The 22,479-nt window shown below is 62.7% G+C and overlaps 22 non-coding genes across 22 annotated transcripts; all 22 read right to left on the bottom strand.

The window, feature by feature from the left end:
- Positions 1 to 489: 489 nt before the first annotated feature.
- Positions 490 to 680, bottom strand: LOC148635503 (U2 spliceosomal RNA). Its single transcript, XR_015933073.1, has one exon. It is a non-coding gene; the product is annotated as a U2 spliceosomal RNA (small nuclear RNA).
- An 847-nt stretch (positions 681 to 1,527) lies between these two features.
- LOC148635504 (U2 spliceosomal RNA) lies at positions 1,528 to 1,718 on the bottom strand. The gene has a single exon (XR_015933074.1). It is a non-coding gene; the product is annotated as a U2 spliceosomal RNA (small nuclear RNA).
- Positions 1,719 to 2,561: 843 nt separating this feature from the next.
- On the bottom strand, positions 2,562 to 2,752 carry LOC148635505 (U2 spliceosomal RNA). The gene has a single exon (XR_015933075.1). It is a non-coding gene; the product is annotated as a U2 spliceosomal RNA (small nuclear RNA).
- An 847-nt stretch (positions 2,753 to 3,599) lies between these two features.
- Positions 3,600 to 3,790, bottom strand: LOC148635506 (U2 spliceosomal RNA). The gene has a single exon (XR_015933076.1). It is a non-coding gene; the product is annotated as a U2 spliceosomal RNA (small nuclear RNA).
- An 847-nt stretch (positions 3,791 to 4,637) lies between these two features.
- LOC148635507 (U2 spliceosomal RNA) lies at positions 4,638 to 4,828 on the bottom strand. Its single transcript, XR_015933077.1, has one exon. It is a non-coding gene; the product is annotated as a U2 spliceosomal RNA (small nuclear RNA).
- Positions 4,829 to 5,675: 847 nt separating this feature from the next.
- On the bottom strand, positions 5,676 to 5,866 carry LOC148635508 (U2 spliceosomal RNA). Its single transcript, XR_015933078.1, has one exon. It is a non-coding gene; the product is annotated as a U2 spliceosomal RNA (small nuclear RNA).
- An 847-nt stretch (positions 5,867 to 6,713) lies between these two features.
- Positions 6,714 to 6,904, bottom strand: LOC148635509 (U2 spliceosomal RNA). The gene has a single exon (XR_015933079.1). It is a non-coding gene; the product is annotated as a U2 spliceosomal RNA (small nuclear RNA).
- Positions 6,905 to 7,751: 847 nt separating this feature from the next.
- On the bottom strand, positions 7,752 to 7,942 carry LOC148635510 (U2 spliceosomal RNA). Its single transcript, XR_015933080.1, has one exon. It is a non-coding gene; the product is annotated as a U2 spliceosomal RNA (small nuclear RNA).
- An 847-nt stretch (positions 7,943 to 8,789) lies between these two features.
- Positions 8,790 to 8,980, bottom strand: LOC148635511 (U2 spliceosomal RNA). The gene has a single exon (XR_015933081.1). It is a non-coding gene; the product is annotated as a U2 spliceosomal RNA (small nuclear RNA).
- Positions 8,981 to 9,827: 847 nt separating this feature from the next.
- LOC148635512 (U2 spliceosomal RNA) lies at positions 9,828 to 10,018 on the bottom strand. The gene has a single exon (XR_015933082.1). It is a non-coding gene; the product is annotated as a U2 spliceosomal RNA (small nuclear RNA).
- An 847-nt stretch (positions 10,019 to 10,865) lies between these two features.
- Positions 10,866 to 11,056, bottom strand: LOC148635513 (U2 spliceosomal RNA). The gene has a single exon (XR_015933084.1). It is a non-coding gene; the product is annotated as a U2 spliceosomal RNA (small nuclear RNA).
- Positions 11,057 to 11,903: 847 nt separating this feature from the next.
- LOC148635514 (U2 spliceosomal RNA) lies at positions 11,904 to 12,094 on the bottom strand. Its single transcript, XR_015933085.1, has one exon. It is a non-coding gene; the product is annotated as a U2 spliceosomal RNA (small nuclear RNA).
- An 847-nt stretch (positions 12,095 to 12,941) lies between these two features.
- On the bottom strand, positions 12,942 to 13,132 carry LOC148635515 (U2 spliceosomal RNA). The gene has a single exon (XR_015933086.1). It is a non-coding gene; the product is annotated as a U2 spliceosomal RNA (small nuclear RNA).
- An 847-nt stretch (positions 13,133 to 13,979) lies between these two features.
- LOC148635516 (U2 spliceosomal RNA) lies at positions 13,980 to 14,170 on the bottom strand. The gene has a single exon (XR_015933087.1). It is a non-coding gene; the product is annotated as a U2 spliceosomal RNA (small nuclear RNA).
- Positions 14,171 to 15,017: 847 nt separating this feature from the next.
- LOC148635517 (U2 spliceosomal RNA) lies at positions 15,018 to 15,208 on the bottom strand. The gene has a single exon (XR_015933088.1). It is a non-coding gene; the product is annotated as a U2 spliceosomal RNA (small nuclear RNA).
- Positions 15,209 to 16,053: 845 nt separating this feature from the next.
- Positions 16,054 to 16,244, bottom strand: LOC148635518 (U2 spliceosomal RNA). Its single transcript, XR_015933089.1, has one exon. It is a non-coding gene; the product is annotated as a U2 spliceosomal RNA (small nuclear RNA).
- Positions 16,245 to 17,091: 847 nt separating this feature from the next.
- On the bottom strand, positions 17,092 to 17,282 carry LOC148635519 (U2 spliceosomal RNA). Its single transcript, XR_015933090.1, has one exon. It is a non-coding gene; the product is annotated as a U2 spliceosomal RNA (small nuclear RNA).
- Positions 17,283 to 18,129: 847 nt separating this feature from the next.
- Positions 18,130 to 18,320, bottom strand: LOC148635520 (U2 spliceosomal RNA). The gene has a single exon (XR_015933091.1). It is a non-coding gene; the product is annotated as a U2 spliceosomal RNA (small nuclear RNA).
- Positions 18,321 to 19,167: 847 nt separating this feature from the next.
- On the bottom strand, positions 19,168 to 19,358 carry LOC148635521 (U2 spliceosomal RNA). The gene has a single exon (XR_015933092.1). It is a non-coding gene; the product is annotated as a U2 spliceosomal RNA (small nuclear RNA).
- An 847-nt stretch (positions 19,359 to 20,205) lies between these two features.
- Positions 20,206 to 20,396, bottom strand: LOC148635522 (U2 spliceosomal RNA). Its single transcript, XR_015933093.1, has one exon. It is a non-coding gene; the product is annotated as a U2 spliceosomal RNA (small nuclear RNA).
- An 847-nt stretch (positions 20,397 to 21,243) lies between these two features.
- LOC148635523 (U2 spliceosomal RNA) lies at positions 21,244 to 21,434 on the bottom strand. The gene has a single exon (XR_015933095.1). It is a non-coding gene; the product is annotated as a U2 spliceosomal RNA (small nuclear RNA).
- An 847-nt stretch (positions 21,435 to 22,281) lies between these two features.
- Positions 22,282 to 22,472, bottom strand: LOC148635524 (U2 spliceosomal RNA). The gene has a single exon (XR_015933096.1). It is a non-coding gene; the product is annotated as a U2 spliceosomal RNA (small nuclear RNA).
- Positions 22,473 to 22,479: the final 7 nt, after the last annotated feature.

The following is a 22,479-nucleotide window of genomic DNA, read 5'->3' on the forward strand; positions in this document are numbered from 1 at the left end:
GGAGGGAGGGAGGGACGGGGACGCGCGCGCACACACGCCTGCCTGCCTGCCTGCCGAAAAAAAAGAAAGAAAAGGTGGATATACTAAGTTTTTTGGAGGGAAAACGCCCAGCTGTCGAAAGGGGCCCGCCTGCAGGGACGGGGACGGACACGCACGCAAGCAAGCAAGCAAGCAAGCAAGCAAGCAAGCAAGCCACGCCTGCCTCCCTGGGAAAAGGCTGAAAAACCTAAGTTTTTTGGAGGGAAAACGCACGGGAGCCGAAAAGGGGGCCGGCCTGCTTGCCCAGAGAGTCGAGACGCGGGAAAGCGCACAGAGGGAGCACGGGAACCGAGAGGGCGAGAGAGAGACAGAACACAGAGACACACAGATGGGGGACGAGGGACGAGACCCGAGAAGAAGGAGCTCCAGTCCACTTCGCTTGCTTGCTCGCTCGCTCGCTAGCTAGCTAGCTACCTAGCTACCTACGTCTGTCTTTTCACCGCTGAGAGAAGGTGGTGCACCGCTCCCGGAGGCGCTGCAATACCGGGCCGATGCGTGGAGAGGACGGAGCAAGCTCCTGATCCAGCTCCCTGTTCCAAAAATCCGTTTAATATGTGGTCCCCCGATGGGGGACGTATCAGATATTAAACTGATAAGAACAGATACTACACTTGATCTTAGCCAAAAGGCCGAGAAGCGATGCCCACAAAGGCGCGGACCGACGCGCGGGCGTTCCGCTGGCGCACAGTGGCGCAGGCCGACTCCTCTGGAGCCCGGGACCCGCGCAGCTGCCGGCCTCCCTGCAGCCAGAGGCCTGCCGCGGGACTCTGCTCCCCCTCTCTCTTGCCTGCCCGCCTGCCTTCCTGCCAGTCCCGGGCGGGGGCCCTGCTCTTTGATCTTCTGTCAACGGCCCGACAACGACCGCAGCCGCAGGGGGCGCCAGCCGCCCGGCCTCCTTAGCTTAGGCCCCTCCCACCGGCAGCAGCTGCGCCCAACCGGCTGCAAGCCAAAGCCGAGCGCCAGCACCTGCGGGCAGAGGCAAGGGGCAGCTCTCTCTCGGGAGGGAGGGAGGGACGGGGACGCGCGCGCACACACGCCTGCCTGCCTGCCTGCCGAAAAAAAAGAAAGAAAAGGTGGATATACTAAGTTTTTTGGAGGGAAAACGCCCAGCTGTCGAAAGGGGCCCGCCTGCAGGGACGGGGACGGACACGCACGCAAGCAAGCAAGCAAGCAAGCAAGCAAGCAAGCAAGCCACGCCTGCCTCCCTGGGAAAAGGCTGAAAAACCTAAGTTTTTTGGAGGGAAAACGCACGGGAGCCGAAAAGGGGGCCGGCCTGCTTGCCCAGAGAGTCGAGACGCGGGAAAGCGCACAGAGGGAGCACGGGAACCGAGAGGGCGAGAGAGAGACAGAACACAGAGACACACAGATGGGGGACGAGGGACGAGACCCGAGAAGAAGGAGCTCCAGTCCACTTCGCTTGCTTGCTCGCTCGCTCGCTAGCTAGCTAGCTACCTAGCTACCTACGTCTGTCTTTTCACCGCTGAGAGAAGGTGGTGCACCGCTCCCGGAGGCGCTGCAATACCGGGCCGATGCGTGGAGAGGACGGAGCAAGCTCCTGATCCAGCTCCCTGTTCCAAAAATCCGTTTAATATGTGGTCCCCCGATGGGGGACGTATCAGATATTAAACTGATAAGAACAGATACTACACTTGATCTTAGCCAAAAGGCCGAGAAGCGATGCCCACAAAGGCGCGGACCGACGCGCGGGCGTTCCGCTGGCGCACAGTGGCGCAGGCCGACTCCTCTGGAGCCCGGGACCCGCGCAGCTGCCGGCCTCCCTGCAGCCAGAGGCCTGCCGCGGGACTCTGCTCCCCCTCTCTCTTGCCTGCCCGCCTGCCTTCCTGCCAGTCCCGGGCGGGGGCCCTGCTCTTTGATCTTCTGTCAACGGCCCGACAACGACCGCAGCCGCAGGGGGCGCCAGCCGCCCGGCCTCCTTAGCTTAGGCCCCTCCCACCGGCAGCAGCTGCGCCCAACCGGCTGCAAGCCAAAGCCGAGCGCCAGCACCTGCGGGCAGAGGCAAGGGGCAGCTCTCTCTCGGGAGGGAGGGAGGGACGGGGACGCGCGCGCACACACGCCTGCCTGCCTGCCTGCCGAAAAAAAAGAAAGAAAAGGTGGATATACTAAGTTTTTTGGAGGGAAAACGCCCAGCTGTCGAAAGGGGCCCGCCTGCAGGGACGGGGACGGACACGCACGCAAGCAAGCAAGCAAGCAAGCAAGCAAGCAAGCAAGCCACGCCTGCCTCCCTGGGAAAAGGCTGAAAAACCTAAGTTTTTTGGAGGGAAAACGCACGGGAGCCGAAAAGGGGGCCGGCCTGCTTGCCCAGAGAGTCGAGACGCGGGAAAGCGCACAGAGGGAGCACGGGAACCGAGAGGGCGAGAGAGAGACAGAACACAGAGACACACAGATGGGGGACGAGGGACGAGACCCGAGAAGAAGGAGCTCCAGTCCACTTCGCTTGCTTGCTCGCTCGCTCGCTAGCTAGCTACCTAGCTACCTACGTCTGTCTTTTCACCGCTGAGAGAAGGTGGTGCACCGCTCCCGGAGGCGCTGCAATACCGGGCCGATGCGTGGAGAGGACGGAGCAAGCTCCTGATCCAGCTCCCTGTTCCAAAAATCCGTTTAATATGTGGTCCCCCGATGGGGGACGTATCAGATATTAAACTGATAAGAACAGATACTACACTTGATCTTAGCCAAAAGGCCGAGAAGCGATGCCCACAAAGGCGCGGACCGACGCGCGGGCGTTCCGCTGGCGCACAGTGGCGCAGGCCGACTCCTCTGGAGCCCGGGACCCGCGCAGCTGCCGGCCTCCCTGCAGCCAGAGGCCTGCCGCGGGACTCTGCTCCCCCTCTCTCTTGCCTGCCCGCCTGCCTTCCTGCCAGTCCCGGGCGGGGGCCCTGCTCTTTGATCTTCTGTCAACGGCCCGACAACGACCGCAGCCGCAGGGGGCGCCAGCCGCCCGGCCTCCTTAGCTTAGGCCCCTCCCACCGGCAGCAGCTGCGCCCAACCGGCTGCAAGCCAAAGCCGAGCGCCAGCACCTGCGGGCAGAGGCAAGGGGCAGCTCTCTCTCGGGAGGGAGGGAGGGACGGGGACGCGCGCGCACACACGCCTGCCTGCCTGCCTGCCGAAAAAAAAGAAAGAAAAGGTGGATATACTAAGTTTTTTGGAGGGAAAACGCCCAGCTGTCGAAAGGGGCCCGCCTGCAGGGACGGGGACGGACACGCACGCAAGCAAGCAAGCAAGCAAGCAAGCAAGCAAGCAAGCCACGCCTGCCTCCCTGGGAAAAGGCTGAAAAACCTAAGTTTTTTGGAGGGAAAACGCACGGGAGCCGAAAAGGGGGCCGGCCTGCTTGCCCAGAGAGTCGAGACGCGGGAAAGCGCACAGAGGGAGCACGGGAACCGAGAGGGCGAGAGAGAGACAGAACACAGAGACACACAGATGGGGGACGAGGGACGAGACCCGAGAAGAAGGAGCTCCAGTCCACTTCGCTTGCTTGCTCGCTCGCTCGCTAGCTAGCTAGCTACCTAGCTACCTACGTCTGTCTTTTCACCGCTGAGAGAAGGTGGTGCACCGCTCCCGGAGGCGCTGCAATACCGGGCCGATGCGTGGAGAGGACGGAGCAAGCTCCTGATCCAGCTCCCTGTTCCAAAAATCCGTTTAATATGTGGTCCCCCGATGGGGGACGTATCAGATATTAAACTGATAAGAACAGATACTACACTTGATCTTAGCCAAAAGGCCGAGAAGCGATGCCCACAAAGGCGCGGACCGACGCGCGGGCGTTCCGCTGGCGCACAGTGGCGCAGGCCGACTCCTCTGGAGCCCGGGACCCGCGCAGCTGCCGGCCTCCCTGCAGCCAGAGGCCTGCCGCGGGACTCTGCTCCCCCTCTCTCTTGCCTGCCCGCCTGCCTTCCTGCCAGTCCCGGGCGGGGGCCCTGCTCTTTGATCTTCTGTCAACGGCCCGACAACGACCGCAGCCGCAGGGGGCGCCAGCCGCCCGGCCTCCTTAGCTTAGGCCCCTCCCACCGGCAGCAGCTGCGCCCAACCGGCTGCAAGCCAAAGCCGAGCGCCAGCACCTGCGGGCAGAGGCAAGGGGCAGCTCTCTCTCGGGAGGGAGGGAGGGACGGGGACGCGCGCGCACACACGCCTGCCTGCCTGCCTGCCGAAAAAAAAGAAAGAAAAGGTGGATATACTAAGTTTTTTGGAGGGAAAACGCCCAGCTGTCGAAAGGGGCCCGCCTGCAGGGACGGGGACGGACACGCACGCAAGCAAGCAAGCAAGCAAGCAAGCAAGCAAGCAAGCCACGCCTGCCTCCCTGGGAAAAGGCTGAAAAACCTAAGTTTTTTGGAGGGAAAACGCACGGGAGCCGAAAAGGGGGCCGGCCTGCTTGCCCAGAGAGTCGAGACGCGGGAAAGCGCACAGAGGGAGCACGGGAACCGAGAGGGCGAGAGAGAGACAGAACACAGAGACACACAGATGGGGGACGAGGGACGAGACCCGAGAAGAAGGAGCTCCAGTCCACTTCGCTTGCTTGCTCGCTCGCTCGCTAGCTAGCTAGCTACCTAGCTACCTACGTCTGTCTTTTCACCGCTGAGAGAAGGTGGTGCACCGCTCCCGGAGGCGCTGCAATACCGGGCCGATGCGTGGAGAGGACGGAGCAAGCTCCTGATCCAGCTCCCTGTTCCAAAAATCCGTTTAATATGTGGTCCCCCGATGGGGGACGTATCAGATATTAAACTGATAAGAACAGATACTACACTTGATCTTAGCCAAAAGGCCGAGAAGCGATGCCCACAAAGGCGCGGACCGACGCGCGGGCGTTCCGCTGGCGCACAGTGGCGCAGGCCGACTCCTCTGGAGCCCGGGACCCGCGCAGCTGCCGGCCTCCCTGCAGCCAGAGGCCTGCCGCGGGACTCTGCTCCCCCTCTCTCTTGCCTGCCCGCCTGCCTTCCTGCCAGTCCCGGGCGGGGGCCCTGCTCTTTGATCTTCTGTCAACGGCCCGACAACGACCGCAGCCGCAGGGGGCGCCAGCCGCCCGGCCTCCTTAGCTTAGGCCCCTCCCACCGGCAGCAGCTGCGCCCAACCGGCTGCAAGCCAAAGCCGAGCGCCAGCACCTGCGGGCAGAGGCAAGGGGCAGCTCTCTCTCGGGAGGGAGGGAGGGACGGGGACGCGCGCGCACACACGCCTGCCTGCCTGCCTGCCGAAAAAAAAGAAAGAAAAGGTGGATATACTAAGTTTTTTGGAGGGAAAACGCCCAGCTGTCGAAAGGGGCCCGCCTGCAGGGACGGGGACGGACACGCACGCAAGCAAGCAAGCAAGCAAGCAAGCAAGCAAGCAAGCCACGCCTGCCTCCCTGGGAAAAGGCTGAAAAACCTAAGTTTTTTGGAGGGAAAACGCACGGGAGCCGAAAAGGGGGCCGGCCTGCTTGCCCAGAGAGTCGAGACGCGGGAAAGCGCACAGAGGGAGCACGGGAACCGAGAGGGCGAGAGAGAGACAGAACACAGAGACACACAGATGGGGGACGAGGGACGAGACCCGAGAAGAAGGAGCTCCAGTCCACTTCGCTTGCTTGCTCGCTCGCTCGCTAGCTAGCTAGCTACCTAGCTACCTACGTCTGTCTTTTCACCGCTGAGAGAAGGTGGTGCACCGCTCCCGGAGGCGCTGCAATACCGGGCCGATGCGTGGAGAGGACGGAGCAAGCTCCTGATCCAGCTCCCTGTTCCAAAAATCCGTTTAATATGTGGTCCCCCGATGGGGGACGTATCAGATATTAAACTGATAAGAACAGATACTACACTTGATCTTAGCCAAAAGGCCGAGAAGCGATGCCCACAAAGGCGCGGACCGACGCGCGGGCGTTCCGCTGGCGCACAGTGGCGCAGGCCGACTCCTCTGGAGCCCGGGACCCGCGCAGCTGCCGGCCTCCCTGCAGCCAGAGGCCTGCCGCGGGACTCTGCTCCCCCTCTCTCTTGCCTGCCCGCCTGCCTTCCTGCCAGTCCCGGGCGGGGGCCCTGCTCTTTGATCTTCTGTCAACGGCCCGACAACGACCGCAGCCGCAGGGGGCGCCAGCCGCCCGGCCTCCTTAGCTTAGGCCCCTCCCACCGGCAGCAGCTGCGCCCAACCGGCTGCAAGCCAAAGCCGAGCGCCAGCACCTGCGGGCAGAGGCAAGGGGCAGCTCTCTCTCGGGAGGGAGGGAGGGACGGGGACGCGCGCGCACACACGCCTGCCTGCCTGCCTGCCGAAAAAAAAGAAAGAAAAGGTGGATATACTAAGTTTTTTGGAGGGAAAACGCCCAGCTGTCGAAAGGGGCCCGCCTGCAGGGACGGGGACGGACACGCACGCAAGCAAGCAAGCAAGCAAGCAAGCAAGCAAGCAAGCCACGCCTGCCTCCCTGGGAAAAGGCTGAAAAACCTAAGTTTTTTGGAGGGAAAACGCACGGGAGCCGAAAAGGGGGCCGGCCTGCTTGCCCAGAGAGTCGAGACGCGGGAAAGCGCACAGAGGGAGCACGGGAACCGAGAGGGCGAGAGAGAGACAGAACACAGAGACACACAGATGGGGGACGAGGGACGAGACCCGAGAAGAAGGAGCTCCAGTCCACTTCGCTTGCTTGCTCGCTCGCTCGCTAGCTAGCTAGCTACCTAGCTACCTACGTCTGTCTTTTCACCGCTGAGAGAAGGTGGTGCACCGCTCCCGGAGGCGCTGCAATACCGGGCCGATGCGTGGAGAGGACGGAGCAAGCTCCTGATCCAGCTCCCTGTTCCAAAAATCCGTTTAATATGTGGTCCCCCGATGGGGGACGTATCAGATATTAAACTGATAAGAACAGATACTACACTTGATCTTAGCCAAAAGGCCGAGAAGCGATGCCCACAAAGGCGCGGACCGACGCGCGGGCGTTCCGCTGGCGCACAGTGGCGCAGGCCGACTCCTCTGGAGCCCGGGACCCGCGCAGCTGCCGGCCTCCCTGCAGCCAGAGGCCTGCCGCGGGACTCTGCTCCCCCTCTCTCTTGCCTGCCCGCCTGCCTTCCTGCCAGTCCCGGGCGGGGGCCCTGCTCTTTGATCTTCTGTCAACGGCCCGACAACGACCGCAGCCGCAGGGGGCGCCAGCCGCCCGGCCTCCTTAGCTTAGGCCCCTCCCACCGGCAGCAGCTGCGCCCAACCGGCTGCAAGCCAAAGCCGAGCGCCAGCACCTGCGGGCAGAGGCAAGGGGCAGCTCTCTCTCGGGAGGGAGGGAGGGACGGGGACGCGCGCGCACACACGCCTGCCTGCCTGCCTGCCGAAAAAAAAGAAAGAAAAGGTGGATATACTAAGTTTTTTGGAGGGAAAACGCCCAGCTGTCGAAAGGGGCCCGCCTGCAGGGACGGGGACGGACACGCACGCAAGCAAGCAAGCAAGCAAGCAAGCAAGCAAGCAAGCCACGCCTGCCTCCCTGGGAAAAGGCTGAAAAACCTAAGTTTTTTGGAGGGAAAACGCACGGGAGCCGAAAAGGGGGCCGGCCTGCTTGCCCAGAGAGTCGAGACGCGGGAAAGCGCACAGAGGGAGCACGGGAACCGAGAGGGCGAGAGAGAGACAGAACACAGAGACACACAGATGGGGGACGAGGGACGAGACCCGAGAAGAAGGAGCTCCAGTCCACTTCGCTTGCTTGCTCGCTCGCTCGCTAGCTAGCTAGCTACCTAGCTACCTACGTCTGTCTTTTCACCGCTGAGAGAAGGTGGTGCACCGCTCCCGGAGGCGCTGCAATACCGGGCCGATGCGTGGAGAGGACGGAGCAAGCTCCTGATCCAGCTCCCTGTTCCAAAAATCCGTTTAATATGTGGTCCCCCGATGGGGGACGTATCAGATATTAAACTGATAAGAACAGATACTACACTTGATCTTAGCCAAAAGGCCGAGAAGCGATGCCCACAAAGGCGCGGACCGACGCGCGGGCGTTCCGCTGGCGCACAGTGGCGCAGGCCGACTCCTCTGGAGCCCGGGACCCGCGCAGCTGCCGGCCTCCCTGCAGCCAGAGGCCTGCCGCGGGACTCTGCTCCCCCTCTCTCTTGCCTGCCCGCCTGCCTTCCTGCCAGTCCCGGGCGGGGGCCCTGCTCTTTGATCTTCTGTCAACGGCCCGACAACGACCGCAGCCGCAGGGGGCGCCAGCCGCCCGGCCTCCTTAGCTTAGGCCCCTCCCACCGGCAGCAGCTGCGCCCAACCGGCTGCAAGCCAAAGCCGAGCGCCAGCACCTGCGGGCAGAGGCAAGGGGCAGCTCTCTCTCGGGAGGGAGGGAGGGACGGGGACGCGCGCGCACACACGCCTGCCTGCCTGCCTGCCGAAAAAAAAGAAAGAAAAGGTGGATATACTAAGTTTTTTGGAGGGAAAACGCCCAGCTGTCGAAAGGGGCCCGCCTGCAGGGACGGGGACGGACACGCACGCAAGCAAGCAAGCAAGCAAGCAAGCAAGCAAGCAAGCCACGCCTGCCTCCCTGGGAAAAGGCTGAAAAACCTAAGTTTTTTGGAGGGAAAACGCACGGGAGCCGAAAAGGGGGCCGGCCTGCTTGCCCAGAGAGTCGAGACGCGGGAAAGCGCACAGAGGGAGCACGGGAACCGAGAGGGCGAGAGAGAGACAGAACACAGAGACACACAGATGGGGGACGAGGGACGAGACCCGAGAAGAAGGAGCTCCAGTCCACTTCGCTTGCTTGCTCGCTCGCTCGCTAGCTAGCTAGCTACCTAGCTACCTACGTCTGTCTTTTCACCGCTGAGAGAAGGTGGTGCACCGCTCCCGGAGGCGCTGCAATACCGGGCCGATGCGTGGAGAGGACGGAGCAAGCTCCTGATCCAGCTCCCTGTTCCAAAAATCCGTTTAATATGTGGTCCCCCGATGGGGGACGTATCAGATATTAAACTGATAAGAACAGATACTACACTTGATCTTAGCCAAAAGGCCGAGAAGCGATGCCCACAAAGGCGCGGACCGACGCGCGGGCGTTCCGCTGGCGCACAGTGGCGCAGGCCGACTCCTCTGGAGCCCGGGACCCGCGCAGCTGCCGGCCTCCCTGCAGCCAGAGGCCTGCCGCGGGACTCTGCTCCCCCTCTCTCTTGCCTGCCCGCCTGCCTTCCTGCCAGTCCCGGGCGGGGGCCCTGCTCTTTGATCTTCTGTCAACGGCCCGACAACGACCGCAGCCGCAGGGGGCGCCAGCCGCCCGGCCTCCTTAGCTTAGGCCCCTCCCACCGGCAGCAGCTGCGCCCAACCGGCTGCAAGCCAAAGCCGAGCGCCAGCACCTGCGGGCAGAGGCAAGGGGCAGCTCTCTCTCGGGAGGGAGGGAGGGACGGGGACGCGCGCGCACACACGCCTGCCTGCCTGCCTGCCGAAAAAAAAGAAAGAAAAGGTGGATATACTAAGTTTTTTGGAGGGAAAACGCCCAGCTGTCGAAAGGGGCCCGCCTGCAGGGACGGGGACGGACACGCACGCAAGCAAGCAAGCAAGCAAGCAAGCAAGCAAGCAAGCCACGCCTGCCTCCCTGGGAAAAGGCTGAAAAACCTAAGTTTTTTGGAGGGAAAACGCACGGGAGCCGAAAAGGGGGCCGGCCTGCTTGCCCAGAGAGTCGAGACGCGGGAAAGCGCACAGAGGGAGCACGGGAACCGAGAGGGCGAGAGAGAGACAGAACACAGAGACACACAGATGGGGGACGAGGGACGAGACCCGAGAAGAAGGAGCTCCAGTCCACTTCGCTTGCTTGCTCGCTCGCTCGCTAGCTAGCTAGCTACCTAGCTACCTACGTCTGTCTTTTCACCGCTGAGAGAAGGTGGTGCACCGCTCCCGGAGGCGCTGCAATACCGGGCCGATGCGTGGAGAGGACGGAGCAAGCTCCTGATCCAGCTCCCTGTTCCAAAAATCCGTTTAATATGTGGTCCCCCGATGGGGGACGTATCAGATATTAAACTGATAAGAACAGATACTACACTTGATCTTAGCCAAAAGGCCGAGAAGCGATGCCCACAAAGGCGCGGACCGACGCGCGGGCGTTCCGCTGGCGCACAGTGGCGCAGGCCGACTCCTCTGGAGCCCGGGACCCGCGCAGCTGCCGGCCTCCCTGCAGCCAGAGGCCTGCCGCGGGACTCTGCTCCCCCTCTCTCTTGCCTGCCCGCCTGCCTTCCTGCCAGTCCCGGGCGGGGGCCCTGCTCTTTGATCTTCTGTCAACGGCCCGACAACGACCGCAGCCGCAGGGGGCGCCAGCCGCCCGGCCTCCTTAGCTTAGGCCCCTCCCACCGGCAGCAGCTGCGCCCAACCGGCTGCAAGCCAAAGCCGAGCGCCAGCACCTGCGGGCAGAGGCAAGGGGCAGCTCTCTCTCGGGAGGGAGGGAGGGACGGGGACGCGCGCGCACACACGCCTGCCTGCCTGCCTGCCGAAAAAAAAGAAAGAAAAGGTGGATATACTAAGTTTTTTGGAGGGAAAACGCCCAGCTGTCGAAAGGGGCCCGCCTGCAGGGACGGGGACGGACACGCACGCAAGCAAGCAAGCAAGCAAGCAAGCAAGCAAGCAAGCCACGCCTGCCTCCCTGGGAAAAGGCTGAAAAACCTAAGTTTTTTGGAGGGAAAACGCACGGGAGCCGAAAAGGGGGCCGGCCTGCTTGCCCAGAGAGTCGAGACGCGGGAAAGCGCACAGAGGGAGCACGGGAACCGAGAGGGCGAGAGAGAGACAGAACACAGAGACACACAGATGGGGGACGAGGGACGAGACCCGAGAAGAAGGAGCTCCAGTCCACTTCGCTTGCTTGCTCGCTCGCTCGCTAGCTAGCTAGCTACCTAGCTACCTACGTCTGTCTTTTCACCGCTGAGAGAAGGTGGTGCACCGCTCCCGGAGGCGCTGCAATACCGGGCCGATGCGTGGAGAGGACGGAGCAAGCTCCTGATCCAGCTCCCTGTTCCAAAAATCCGTTTAATATGTGGTCCCCCGATGGGGGACGTATCAGATATTAAACTGATAAGAACAGATACTACACTTGATCTTAGCCAAAAGGCCGAGAAGCGATGCCCACAAAGGCGCGGACCGACGCGCGGGCGTTCCGCTGGCGCACAGTGGCGCAGGCCGACTCCTCTGGAGCCCGGGACCCGCGCAGCTGCCGGCCTCCCTGCAGCCAGAGGCCTGCCGCGGGACTCTGCTCCCCCTCTCTCTTGCCTGCCCGCCTGCCTTCCTGCCAGTCCCGGGCGGGGGCCCTGCTCTTTGATCTTCTGTCAACGGCCCGACAACGACCGCAGCCGCAGGGGGCGCCAGCCGCCCGGCCTCCTTAGCTTAGGCCCCTCCCACCGGCAGCAGCTGCGCCCAACCGGCTGCAAGCCAAAGCCGAGCGCCAGCACCTGCGGGCAGAGGCAAGGGGCAGCTCTCTCTCGGGAGGGAGGGAGGGACGGGGACGCGCGCGCACACACGCCTGCCTGCCTGCCTGCCGAAAAAAAAGAAAGAAAAGGTGGATATACTAAGTTTTTTGGAGGGAAAACGCCCAGCTGTCGAAAGGGGCCCGCCTGCAGGGACGGGGACGGACACGCACGCAAGCAAGCAAGCAAGCAAGCAAGCAAGCAAGCAAGCCACGCCTGCCTCCCTGGGAAAAGGCTGAAAAACCTAAGTTTTTTGGAGGGAAAACGCACGGGAGCCGAAAAGGGGGCCGGCCTGCTTGCCCAGAGAGTCGAGACGCGGGAAAGCGCACAGAGGGAGCACGGGAACCGAGAGGGCGAGAGAGAGACAGAACACAGAGACACACAGATGGGGGACGAGGGACGAGACCCGAGAAGAAGGAGCTCCAGTCCACTTCGCTTGCTTGCTCGCTCGCTCGCTAGCTAGCTAGCTACCTAGCTACCTACGTCTGTCTTTTCACCGCTGAGAGAAGGTGGTGCACCGCTCCCGGAGGCGCTGCAATACCGGGCCGATGCGTGGAGAGGACGGAGCAAGCTCCTGATCCAGCTCCCTGTTCCAAAAATCCGTTTAATATGTGGTCCCCCGATGGGGGACGTATCAGATATTAAACTGATAAGAACAGATACTACACTTGATCTTAGCCAAAAGGCCGAGAAGCGATGCCCACAAAGGCGCGGACCGACGCGCGGGCGTTCCGCTGGCGCACAGTGGCGCAGGCCGACTCCTCTGGAGCCCGGGACCCGCGCAGCTGCCGGCCTCCCTGCAGCCAGAGGCCTGCCGCGGGACTCTGCTCCCCCTCTCTCTTGCCTGCCCGCCTGCCTTCCTGCCAGTCCCGGGCGGGGGCCCTGCTCTTTGATCTTCTGTCAACGGCCCGACAACGACCGCAGCCGCAGGGGGCGCCAGCCGCCCGGCCTCCTTAGCTTAGGCCCCTCCCACCGGCAGCAGCTGCGCCCAACCGGCTGCAAGCCAAAGCCGAGCGCCAGCACCTGCGGGCAGAGGCAAGGGGCAGCTCTCTCTCGGGAGGGAGGGAGGGACGGGGACGCGCGCGCACACACGCCTGCCTGCCTGCCTGCCGAAAAAAAAGAAAGAAAAGGTGGATATACTAAGTTTTTTGGAGGGAAAACGCCCAGCTGTCGAAAGGGGCCCGCCTGCAGGGACGGGGACGGACACGCACGCAAGCAAGCAAGCAAGCAAGCAAGCAAGCAAGCAAGCCACGCCTGCCTCCCTGGGAAAAGGCTGAAAAACCTAAGTTTTTTGGAGGGAAAACGCACGGGAGCCGAAAAGGGGGCCGGCCTGCTTGCCCAGAGAGTCGAGACGCGGGAAAGCGCACAGAGGGAGCACGGGAACCGAGAGGGCGAGAGAGAGACAGAACACAGAGACACACAGATGGGGGACGAGGGACGAGACCCGAGAAGAAGGAGCTCCAGTCCACTTCGCTTGCTTGCTCGCTCGCTCGCTAGCTAGCTAGCTACCTAGCTACCTACGTCTGTCTTTTCACCGCTGAGAGAAGGTGGTGCACCGCTCCCGGAGGCGCTGCAATACCGGGCCGATGCGTGGAGAGGACGGAGCAAGCTCCTGATCCAGCTCCCTGTTCCAAAAATCCGTTTAATATGTGGTCCCCCGATGGGGGACGTATCAGATATTAAACTGATAAGAACAGATACTACACTTGATCTTAGCCAAAAGGCCGAGAAGCGATGCCCACAAAGGCGCGGACCGACGCGCGGGCGTTCCGCTGGCGCACAGTGGCGCAGGCCGACTCCTCTGGAGCCCGGGACCCGCGCAGCTGCCGGCCTCCCTGCAGCCAGAGGCCTGCCGCGGGACTCTGCTCCCCCTCTCTCTTGCCTGCCCGCCTGCCTTCCTGCCAGTCCCGGGCGGGGGCCCTGCTCTTTGATCTTCTGTCAACGGCCCGACAACGACCGCAGCCGCAGGGGGCGCCAGCCGCCCGGCCTCCTTAGCTTAGGCCCCTCCCACCGGCAGCAGCTGCGCCCAACCGGCTGCAAGCCAAAGCCGAGCGCCAGCACCTGCGGGCAGAGGCAAGGGGCAGCTCTCTCTCGGGAGGGAGGGAGGGACGGGGACGCGCGCGCACACACGCCTGCCTGCCTGCCTGCCGAAAAAAAAGAAAGAAAAGGTGGATATACTAAGTTTTTTGGAGGGAAAACGCCCAGCTGTCGAAAGGGGCCCGCCTGCAGGGACGGGGACGGACACGCACGCAAGCAAGCAAGCAAGCAAGCAAGCAAGCAAGCAAGCCACGCCTGCCTCCCTGGGAAAAGGCTGAAAAACCTAAGTTTTTTGGAGGGAAAACGCACGGGAGCCGAAAAGGGGGCCGGCCTGCTTGCCCAGAGAGTCGAGACGCGGGAAAGCGCACAGAGGGAGCACGGGAACCGAGAGGGCGAGAGAGAGACAGAACACAGAGACACACAGATGGGGGACGAGGGACGAGACCCGAGAAGAAGGAGCTCCAGTCCACTTCGCTTGCTTGCTCGCTCGCTCGCTAGCTAGCTAGCTACCTAGCTACCTACGTCTGTCTTTTCACCGCTGAGAGAAGGTGGTGCACCGCTCCCGGAGGCGCTGCAATACCGGGCCGATGCGTGGAGAGGACGGAGCAAGCTCCTGATCCAGCTCCCTGTTCCAAAAATCCGTTTAATATGTGGTCCCCCGATGGGGGACGTATCAGATATTAAACTGATAAGAACAGATACTACACTTGATCTTAGCCAAAAGGCCGAGAAGCGATGCCCACAAAGGCGCGGACCGACGCGCGGGCGTTCCGCTGGCGCACAGTGGCGCAGGCCGACTCCTCTGGAGCCCGGGACCCGCGCAGCTGCCGGCCTCCCTGCAGCCAGAGGCCTGCCGCGGGACTCTGCTCCCCCTCTCTCTTGCCTGCCCGCCTGCCTTCCTGCCAGTCCCGGGCGGGGGCCCTGCTCTTTGATCTTCTGTCAACGGCCCGACAACGACCGCAGCCGCAGGGGGCGCCAGCCGCCCGGCCTCCTTAGCTTAGGCCCCTCCCACCGGCAGCAGCTGCGCCCAACCGGCTGCAAGCCAAAGCCGAGCGCCAGCACCTGCGGGCAGAGGCAAGGGGCAGCTCTCTCTCGGGAGGGAGGGAGGGACGGGGACGCGCGCGCACACACGCCTGCCTGCCTGCCTGCCGAAAAAAAAGAAAGAAAAGGTGGATATACTAAGTTTTTTGGAGGGAAAACGCCCAGCTGTCGAAAGGGGCCCGCCTGCAGGGACGGGGACGGACACGCACGCAAGCAAGCAAGCAAGCAAGCAAGCAAGCAAGCAAGCCACGCCTGCCTCCCTGGGAAAAGGCTGAAAAACCTAAGTTTTTTGGAGGGAAAACGCACGGGAGCCGAAAAGGGGGCCGGCCTGCTTGCCCAGAGAGTCGAGACGCGGGAAAGCGCACAGAGGGAGCACGGGAACCGAGAGGGCGAGAGAGAGACAGAACACAGAGACACACAGATGGGGGACGAGGGACGAGACCCGAGAAGAAGGAGCTCCAGTCCACTTCGCTTGCTTGCTCGCTCGCTCGCTAGCTAGCTAGCTACCTAGCTACCTACGTCTGTCTTTTCACCGCTGAGAGAAGGTGGTGCACCGCTCCCGGAGGCGCTGCAATACCGGGCCGATGCGTGGAGAGGACGGAGCAAGCTCCTGATCCAGCTCCCTGTTCCAAAAATCCGTTTAATATGTGGTCCCCCGATGGGGGACGTATCAGATATTAAACTGATAAGAACAGATACTACACTTGATCTTAGCCAAAAGGCCGAGAAGCGATGCCCACAAAGGCGCGGACCGACGCGCGGGCGTTCCGCTGGCGCACAGTGGCGCAGGCCGACTCCTCTGGAGCCCGGGACCCGCGCAGCTGCCGGCCTCCCTGCAGCCAGAGGCCTGCCGCGGGACTCTGCTCCCCCTCTCTCTTGCCTGCCCGCCTGCCTTCCTGCCAGTCCCGGGCGGGGGCCCTGCTCTTTGATCTTCTGTCAACGGCCCGACAACGACCGCAGCCGCAGGGGGCGCCAGCCGCCCGGCCTCCTTAGCTTAGGCCCCTCCCACCGGCAGCAGCTGCGCCCAACCGGCTGCAAGCCAAAGCCGAGCGCCAGCACCTGCGGGCAGAGGCAAGGGGCAGCTCTCTCTCGGGAGGGAGGGAGGGACGGGGACGCGCGCGCACACGCCTGCCTGCCTGCCTGCCGAAAAAAAAGAAAGAAAAGGTGGATATACTAAGTTTTTTGGAGGGAAAACGCCCAGCTGTCGAAAGGGGCCCGCCTGCAGGGACGGGGACGGACACGCACGCAAGCAAGCAAGCAAGCAAGCAAGCAAGCAAGCAAGCCACGCCTGCCTCCCTGGGAAAAGGCTGAAAAACCTAAGTTTTTTGGAGGGAAAACGCACGGGAGCCGAAAAGGGGGCCGGCCTGCTTGCCCAGAGAGTCGAGACGCGGGAAAGCGCACAGAGGGAGCACGGGAACCGAGAGGGCGAGAGAGAGACAGAACACAGAGACACACAGATGGGGGACGAGGGACGAGACCCGAGAAGAAGGAGCTCCAGTCCACTTCGCTTGCTTGCTCGCTCGCTCGCTAGCTAGCTAGCTACCTAGCTACCTACGTCTGTCTTTTCACCGCTGAGAGAAGGTGGTGCACCGCTCCCGGAGGCGCTGCAATACCGGGCCGATGCGTGGAGAGGACGGAGCAAGCTCCTGATCCAGCTCCCTGTTCCAAAAATCCGTTTAATATGTGGTCCCCCGATGGGGGACGTATCAGATATTAAACTGATAAGAACAGATACTACACTTGATCTTAGCCAAAAGGCCGAGAAGCGATGCCCACAAAGGCGCGGACCGACGCGCGGGCGTTCCGCTGGCGCACAGTGGCGCAGGCCGACTCCTCTGGAGCCCGGGACCCGCGCAGCTGCCGGCCTCCCTGCAGCCAGAGGCCTGCCGCGGGACTCTGCTCCCCCTCTCTCTTGCCTGCCCGCCTGCCTTCCTGCCAGTCCCGGGCGGGGGCCCTGCTCTTTGATCTTCTGTCAACGGCCCGACAACGACCGCAGCCGCAGGGGGCGCCAGCCGCCCGGCCTCCTTAGCTTAGGCCCCTCCCACCGGCAGCAGCTGCGCCCAACCGGCTGCAAGCCAAAGCCGAGCGCCAGCACCTGCGGGCAGAGGCAAGGGGCAGCTCTCTCTCGGGAGGGAGGGAGGGACGGGGACGCGCGCGCACACACGCCTGCCTGCCTGCCTGCCGAAAAAAAAGAAAGAAAAGGTGGATATACTAAGTTTTTTGGAGGGAAAACGCCCAGCTGTCGAAAGGGGCCCGCCTGCAGGGACGGGGACGGACACGCACGCAAGCAAGCAAGCAAGCAAGCAAGCAAGCAAGCAAGCCACGCCTGCCTCCCTGGGAAAAGGCTGAAAAACCTAAGTTTTTTGGAGGGAAAACGCACGGGAGCCGAAAAGGGGGCCGGCCTGCTTGCCCAGAGAGTCGAGACGCGGGAAAGCGCACAGAGGGAGCACGGGAACCGAGAGGGCGAGAGAGAGACAGAACACAGAGACACACAGATGGGGGACGAGGGACGAGACCCGAGAAGAAGGAGCTCCAGTCCACTTCGCTTGCTTGCTCGCTCGCTCGCTAGCTAGCTAGCTACCTAGCTACCTACGTCTGTCTTTTCACCGCTGAGAGAAGGTGGTGCACCGCTCCCGGAGGCGCTGCAATACCGGGCCGATGCGTGGAGAGGACGGAGCAAGCTCCTGATCCAGCTCCCTGTTCCAAAAATCCGTTTAATATGTGGTCCCCCGATGGGGGACGTATCAGATATTAAACTGATAAGAACAGATACTACACTTGATCTTAGCCAAAAGGCCGAGAAGCGATGCCCACAAAGGCGCGGACCGACGCGCGGGCGTTCCGCTGGCGCACAGTGGCGCAGGCCGACTCCTCTGGAGCCCGGGACCCGCGCAGCTGCCGGCCTCCCTGCAGCCAGAGGCCTGCCGCGGGACTCTGCTCCCCCTCTCTCTTGCCTGCCCGCCTGCCTTCCTGCCAGTCCCGGGCGGGGGCCCTGCTCTTTGATCTTCTGTCAACGGCCCGACAACGACCGCAGCCGCAGGGGGCGCCAGCCGCCCGGCCTCCTTAGCTTAGGCCCCTCCCACCGGCAGCAGCTGCGCCCAACCGGCTGCAAGCCAAAGCCGAGCGCCAGCACCTGCGGGCAGAGGCAAGGGGCAGCTCTCTCTCGGGAGGGAGGGAGGGACGGGGACGCGCGCGCACACACGCCTGCCTGCCTGCCTGCCGAAAAAAAAGAAAGAAAAGGTGGATATACTAAGTTTTTTGGAGGGAAAACGCCCAGCTGTCGAAAGGGGCCCGCCTGCAGGGACGGGGACGGACACGCACGCAAGCAAGCAAGCAAGCAAGCAAGCAAGCAAGCAAGCCACGCCTGCCTCCCTGGGAAAAGGCTGAAAAACCTAAGTTTTTTGGAGGGAAAACGCACGGGAGCCGAAAAGGGGGCCGGCCTGCTTGCCCAGAGAGTCGAGACGCGGGAAAGCGCACAGAGGGAGCACGGGAACCGAGAGGGCGAGAGAGAGACAGAACACAGAGACACACAGATGGGGGACGAGGGACGAGACCCGAGAAGAAGGAGCTCCAGTCCACTTCGCTTGCTTGCTCGCTCGCTCGCTAGCTAGCTAGCTACCTAGCTACCTACGTCTGTCTTTTCACCGCTGAGAGAAGGTGGTGCACCGCTCCCGGAGGCGCTGCAATACCGGGCCGATGCGTGGAGAGGACGGAGCAAGCTCCTGATCCAGCTCCCTGTTCCAAAAATCCGTTTAATATGTGGTCCCCCGATGGGGGACGTATCAGATATTAAACTGATAAGAACAGATACTACACTTGATCTTAGCCAAAAGGCCGAGAAGCGATGCCCACAAAGGCGCGGACCGACGCGCGGGCGTTCCGCTGGCGCACAGTGGCGCAGGCCGACTCCTCTGGAGCCCGGGACCCGCGCAGCTGCCGGCCTCCCTGCAGCCAGAGGCCTGCCGCGGGACTCTGCTCCCCCTCTCTCTTGCCTGCCCGCCTGCCTTCCTGCCAGTCCCGGGCGGGGGCCCTGCTCTTTGATCTTCTGTCAACGGCCCGACAACGACCGCAGCCGCAGGGGGCGCCAGCCGCCCGGCCTCCTTAGCTTAGGCCCCTCCCACCGGCAGCAGCTGCGCCCAACCGGCTGCAAGCCAAAGCCGAGCGCCAGCACCTGCGGGCAGAGGCAAGGGGCAGCTCTCTCTCGGGAGGGAGGGAGGGACGGGGACGCGCGCGCACACACGCCTGCCTGCCTGCCTGCCGAAAAAAAAGAAAGAAAAGGTGGATATACTAAGTTTTTTGGAGGGAAAACGCCCAGCTGTCGAAAGGGGCCCGCCTGCAGGGACGGGGACGGACACGCACGCAAGCAAGCAAGCAAGCAAGCAAGCAAGCAAGCAAGCCACGCCTGCCTCCCTGGGAAAAGGCTGAAAAACCTAAGTTTTTTGGAGGGAAAACGCACGGGAGCCGAAAAGGGGGCCGGCCTGCTTGCCCAGAGAGTCGAGACGCGGGAAAGCGCACAGAGGGAGCACGGGAACCGAGAGGGCGAGAGAGAGACAGAACACAGAGACACACAGATGGGGGACGAGGGACGAGACCCGAGAAGAAGGAGCTCCAGTCCACTTCGCTTGCTTGCTCGCTCGCTCGCTAGCTAGCTAGCTACCTAGCTACCTACGTCTGTCTTTTCACCGCTGAGAGAAGGTGGTGCACCGCTCCCGGAGGCGCTGCAATACCGGGCCGATGCGTGGAGAGGACGGAGCAAGCTCCTGATCCAGCTCCCTGTTCCAAAAATCCGTTTAATATGTGGTCCCCCGATGGGGGACGTATCAGATATTAAACTGATAAGAACAGATACTACACTTGATCTTAGCCAAAAGGCCGAGAAGCGATGCCCACAAAGGCGCGGACCGACGCGCGGGCGTTCCGCTGGCGCACAGTGGCGCAGGCCGACTCCTCTGGAGCCCGGGACCCGCGCAGCTGCCGGCCTCCCTGCAGCCAGAGGCCTGCCGCGGGACTCTGCTCCCCCTCTCTCTTGCCTGCCCGCCTGCCTTCCTGCCAGTCCCGGGCGGGGGCCCTGCTCTTTGATCTTCTGTCAACGGCCCGACAACGACCGCAGCCGCAGGGGGCGCCAGCCGCCCGGCCTCCTTAGCTTAGGCCCCTCCCACCGGCAGCAGCTGCGCCCAACCGGCTGCAAGCCAAAGCCGAGCGCCAGCACCTGCGGGCAGAGGCAAGGGGCAGCTCTCTCTCGGGAGGGAGGGAGGGACGGGGACGCGCGCGCACACACGCCTGCCTGCCTGCCTGCCGAAAAAAAAGAAAGAAAAGGTGGATATACTAAGTTTTTTGGAGGGAAAACGCCCAGCTGTCGAAAGGGGCCCGCCTGCAGGGACGGGGACGGACACGCACGCAAGCAAGCAAGCAAGCAAGCAAGCAAGCAAGCAAGCCACGCCTGCCTCCCTGGGAAAAGGCTGAAAAACCTAAGTTTTTTGGAGGGAAAACGCACGGGAGCCGAAAAGGGGGCCGGCCTGCTTGCCCAGAGAGTCGAGACGCGGGAAAGCGCACAGAGGGAGCACGGGAACCGAGAGGGCGAGAGAGAGACAGAACACAGAGACACACAGATGGGGGACGAGGGACGAGACCCGAGAAGAAGGAGCTCCAGTCCACTTCGCTTGCTTGCTCGCTCGCTCGCTAGCTAGCTAGCTACCTAGCTACCTACGTCTGTCTTTTCACCGCTGAGAGAAGGTGGTGCACCGCTCCCGGAGGCGCTGCAATACCGGGCCGATGCGTGGAGAGGACGGAGCAAGCTCCTGATCCAGCTCCCTGTTCCAAAAATCCGTTTAATATGTGGTCCCCCGATGGGGGACGTATCAGATATTAAACTGATAAGAACAGATACTACACTTGATCTTAGCCAAAAGGCCGAGAAGCGATGCCCACAAAGGCGCGGACCGACGCGCGGGCGTTCCGCTGGCGCACAGTGGCGCAGGCCGACTCCTCTGGAGCCCGGGACCCGCGCAGCTGCCGGCCTCCCTGCAGCCAGAGGCCTGCCGCGGGACTCTGCTCCCCCTCTCTCTTGCCTGCCCGCCTGCCTTCCTGCCAGTCCCGGGCGGGGGCCCTGCTCTTTGATCTTCTGTCAACGGCCCGACAACGACCGCAGCCGCAGGGGGCGCCAGCCGCCCGGCCTCCTTAGCTTAGGCCCCTCCCACCGGCAGCAGCTGCGCCCAACCGGCTGCAAGCCAAAGCCGAGCGCCAGCACCTGCGGGCAGAGGCAAGGGGCAGCTCTCTCTCGGGAGGGAGGGAGGGACGGGGACGCGCGCGCACACACGCCTGCCTGCCTGCCTGCCGAAAAAAAAGAAAGAAAAGGTGGATATACTAAGTTTTTTGGAGGGAAAACGCCCAGCTGTCGAAAGGGGCCCGCCTGCAGGGACGGGGACGGACACGCACGCAAGCAAGCAAGCAAGCAAGCAAGCAAGCAAGCAAGCCACGCCTGCCTCCCTGGGAAAAGGCTGAAAAACCTAAGTTTTTTGGAGGGAAAACGCACGGGAGCCGAAAAGGGGGCCGGCCTGCTTGCCCAGAGAGTCGAGACGCGGGAAAGCGCACAGAGGGAGCACGGGAACCGAGAGGGCGAGAGAGAGACAGAACACAGAGACACACAGATGGGGGACGAGGGACGAGACCCGAGAAGAAGGAGCTCCAGTCCACTTCGCTTGCTTGCTCGCTCGCTCGCTAGCTAGCTAGCTACCTAGCTACCTACGTCTGTCTTTTCACCGCTGAGAGAAGGTGGTGCACCGCTCCCGGAGGCGCTGCAATACCGGGCCGATGCGTGGAGAGGACGGAGCAAGCTCCTGATCCAGCTCCCTGTTCCAAAAATCCGTTTAATATGTGGTCCCCCGATGGGGGACGTATCAGATATTAAACTGATAAGAACAGATACTACACTTGATCTTAGCCAAAAGGCCGAGAAGCGATGCCCACAAAGGCGCGGACCGACGCGCGGGCGTTCCGCTGGCGCACAGTGGCGCAGGCCGACTCCTCTGGAGCCCGGGACCCGCGCAGCTGCCGGCCTCCCTGCAGCCAGAGGCCTGCCGCGGGACTCTGCTCCCCCTCTCTCTTGCCTGCCCGCCTGCCTTCCTGCCAGTCCCGGGCGGGGGCCCTGCTCTTTGATCTTCTGTCAACGGCCCGACAACGACCGCAGCCGCAGGGGGCGCCAGCCGCCCGGCCTCCTTAGCTTAGGCCCCTCCCACCGGCAGCAGCTGCGCCCAACCGGCTGCAAGCCAAAGCCGAGCGCCAGCACCTGCGGGCAGAGGCAAGGGGCAGCTCTCTCTCGGGAGGGAGGGAGGGACGGGGACGCGCGCGCACACACGCCTGCCTGCCTGCCTGCCGAAAAAAAAGAAAGAAAAGGTGGATATACTAAGTTTTTTGGAGGGAAAACGCCCAGCTGTCGAAAGGGGCCCGCCTGCAGGGACGGGGACGGACACGCACGCAAGCAAGCAAGCAAGCAAGCAAGCAAGCAAGCAAGCCACGCCTGCCTCCCTGGGAAAAGGCTGAAAAACCTAAGTTTTTTGGAGGGAAAACGCACGGGAGCCGAAAAGGGGGCCGGCCTGCTTGCCCAGAGAGTCGAGACGCGGGAAAGCGCACAGAGGGAGCACGGGAACCGAGAGGGCGAGAGAGAGACAGAACACAGAGACACACAGATGGGGGACGAGGGACGAGACCCGAGAAGAAGGAGCTCCAGTCCACTTCGCTTGCTTGCTCGCTCGCTCGCTAGCTAGCTAGCTACCTAGCTACCTACGTCTGTCTTTTCACCGCTGAGAGAAGGTGGTGCACCGCTCCCGGAGGCGCTGCAATACCGGGCCGATGCGTGGAGAGGACGGAGCAAGCTCCTGATCCAGCTCCCTGTTCCAAAAATCCGTTTAATATGTGGTCCCCCGATGGGGGACGTATCAGATATTAAACTGATAAGAACAGATACTACACTTGATCTTAGCCAAAAGGCCGAGAAGCGATGCCCACA

The sequence above is a fragment of the Lepisosteus platostomus genome, unplaced genomic scaffold, assembly GCF_059453375.1.
Source record: "Lepisosteus platostomus isolate fLepPlt1 unplaced genomic scaffold, fLepPlt1.hap1 Scaffold_248_H1, whole genome shotgun sequence".
Classification (NCBI taxonomy): Eukaryota; Metazoa; Chordata; class Actinopteri; order Semionotiformes; family Lepisosteidae; genus Lepisosteus; species Lepisosteus platostomus.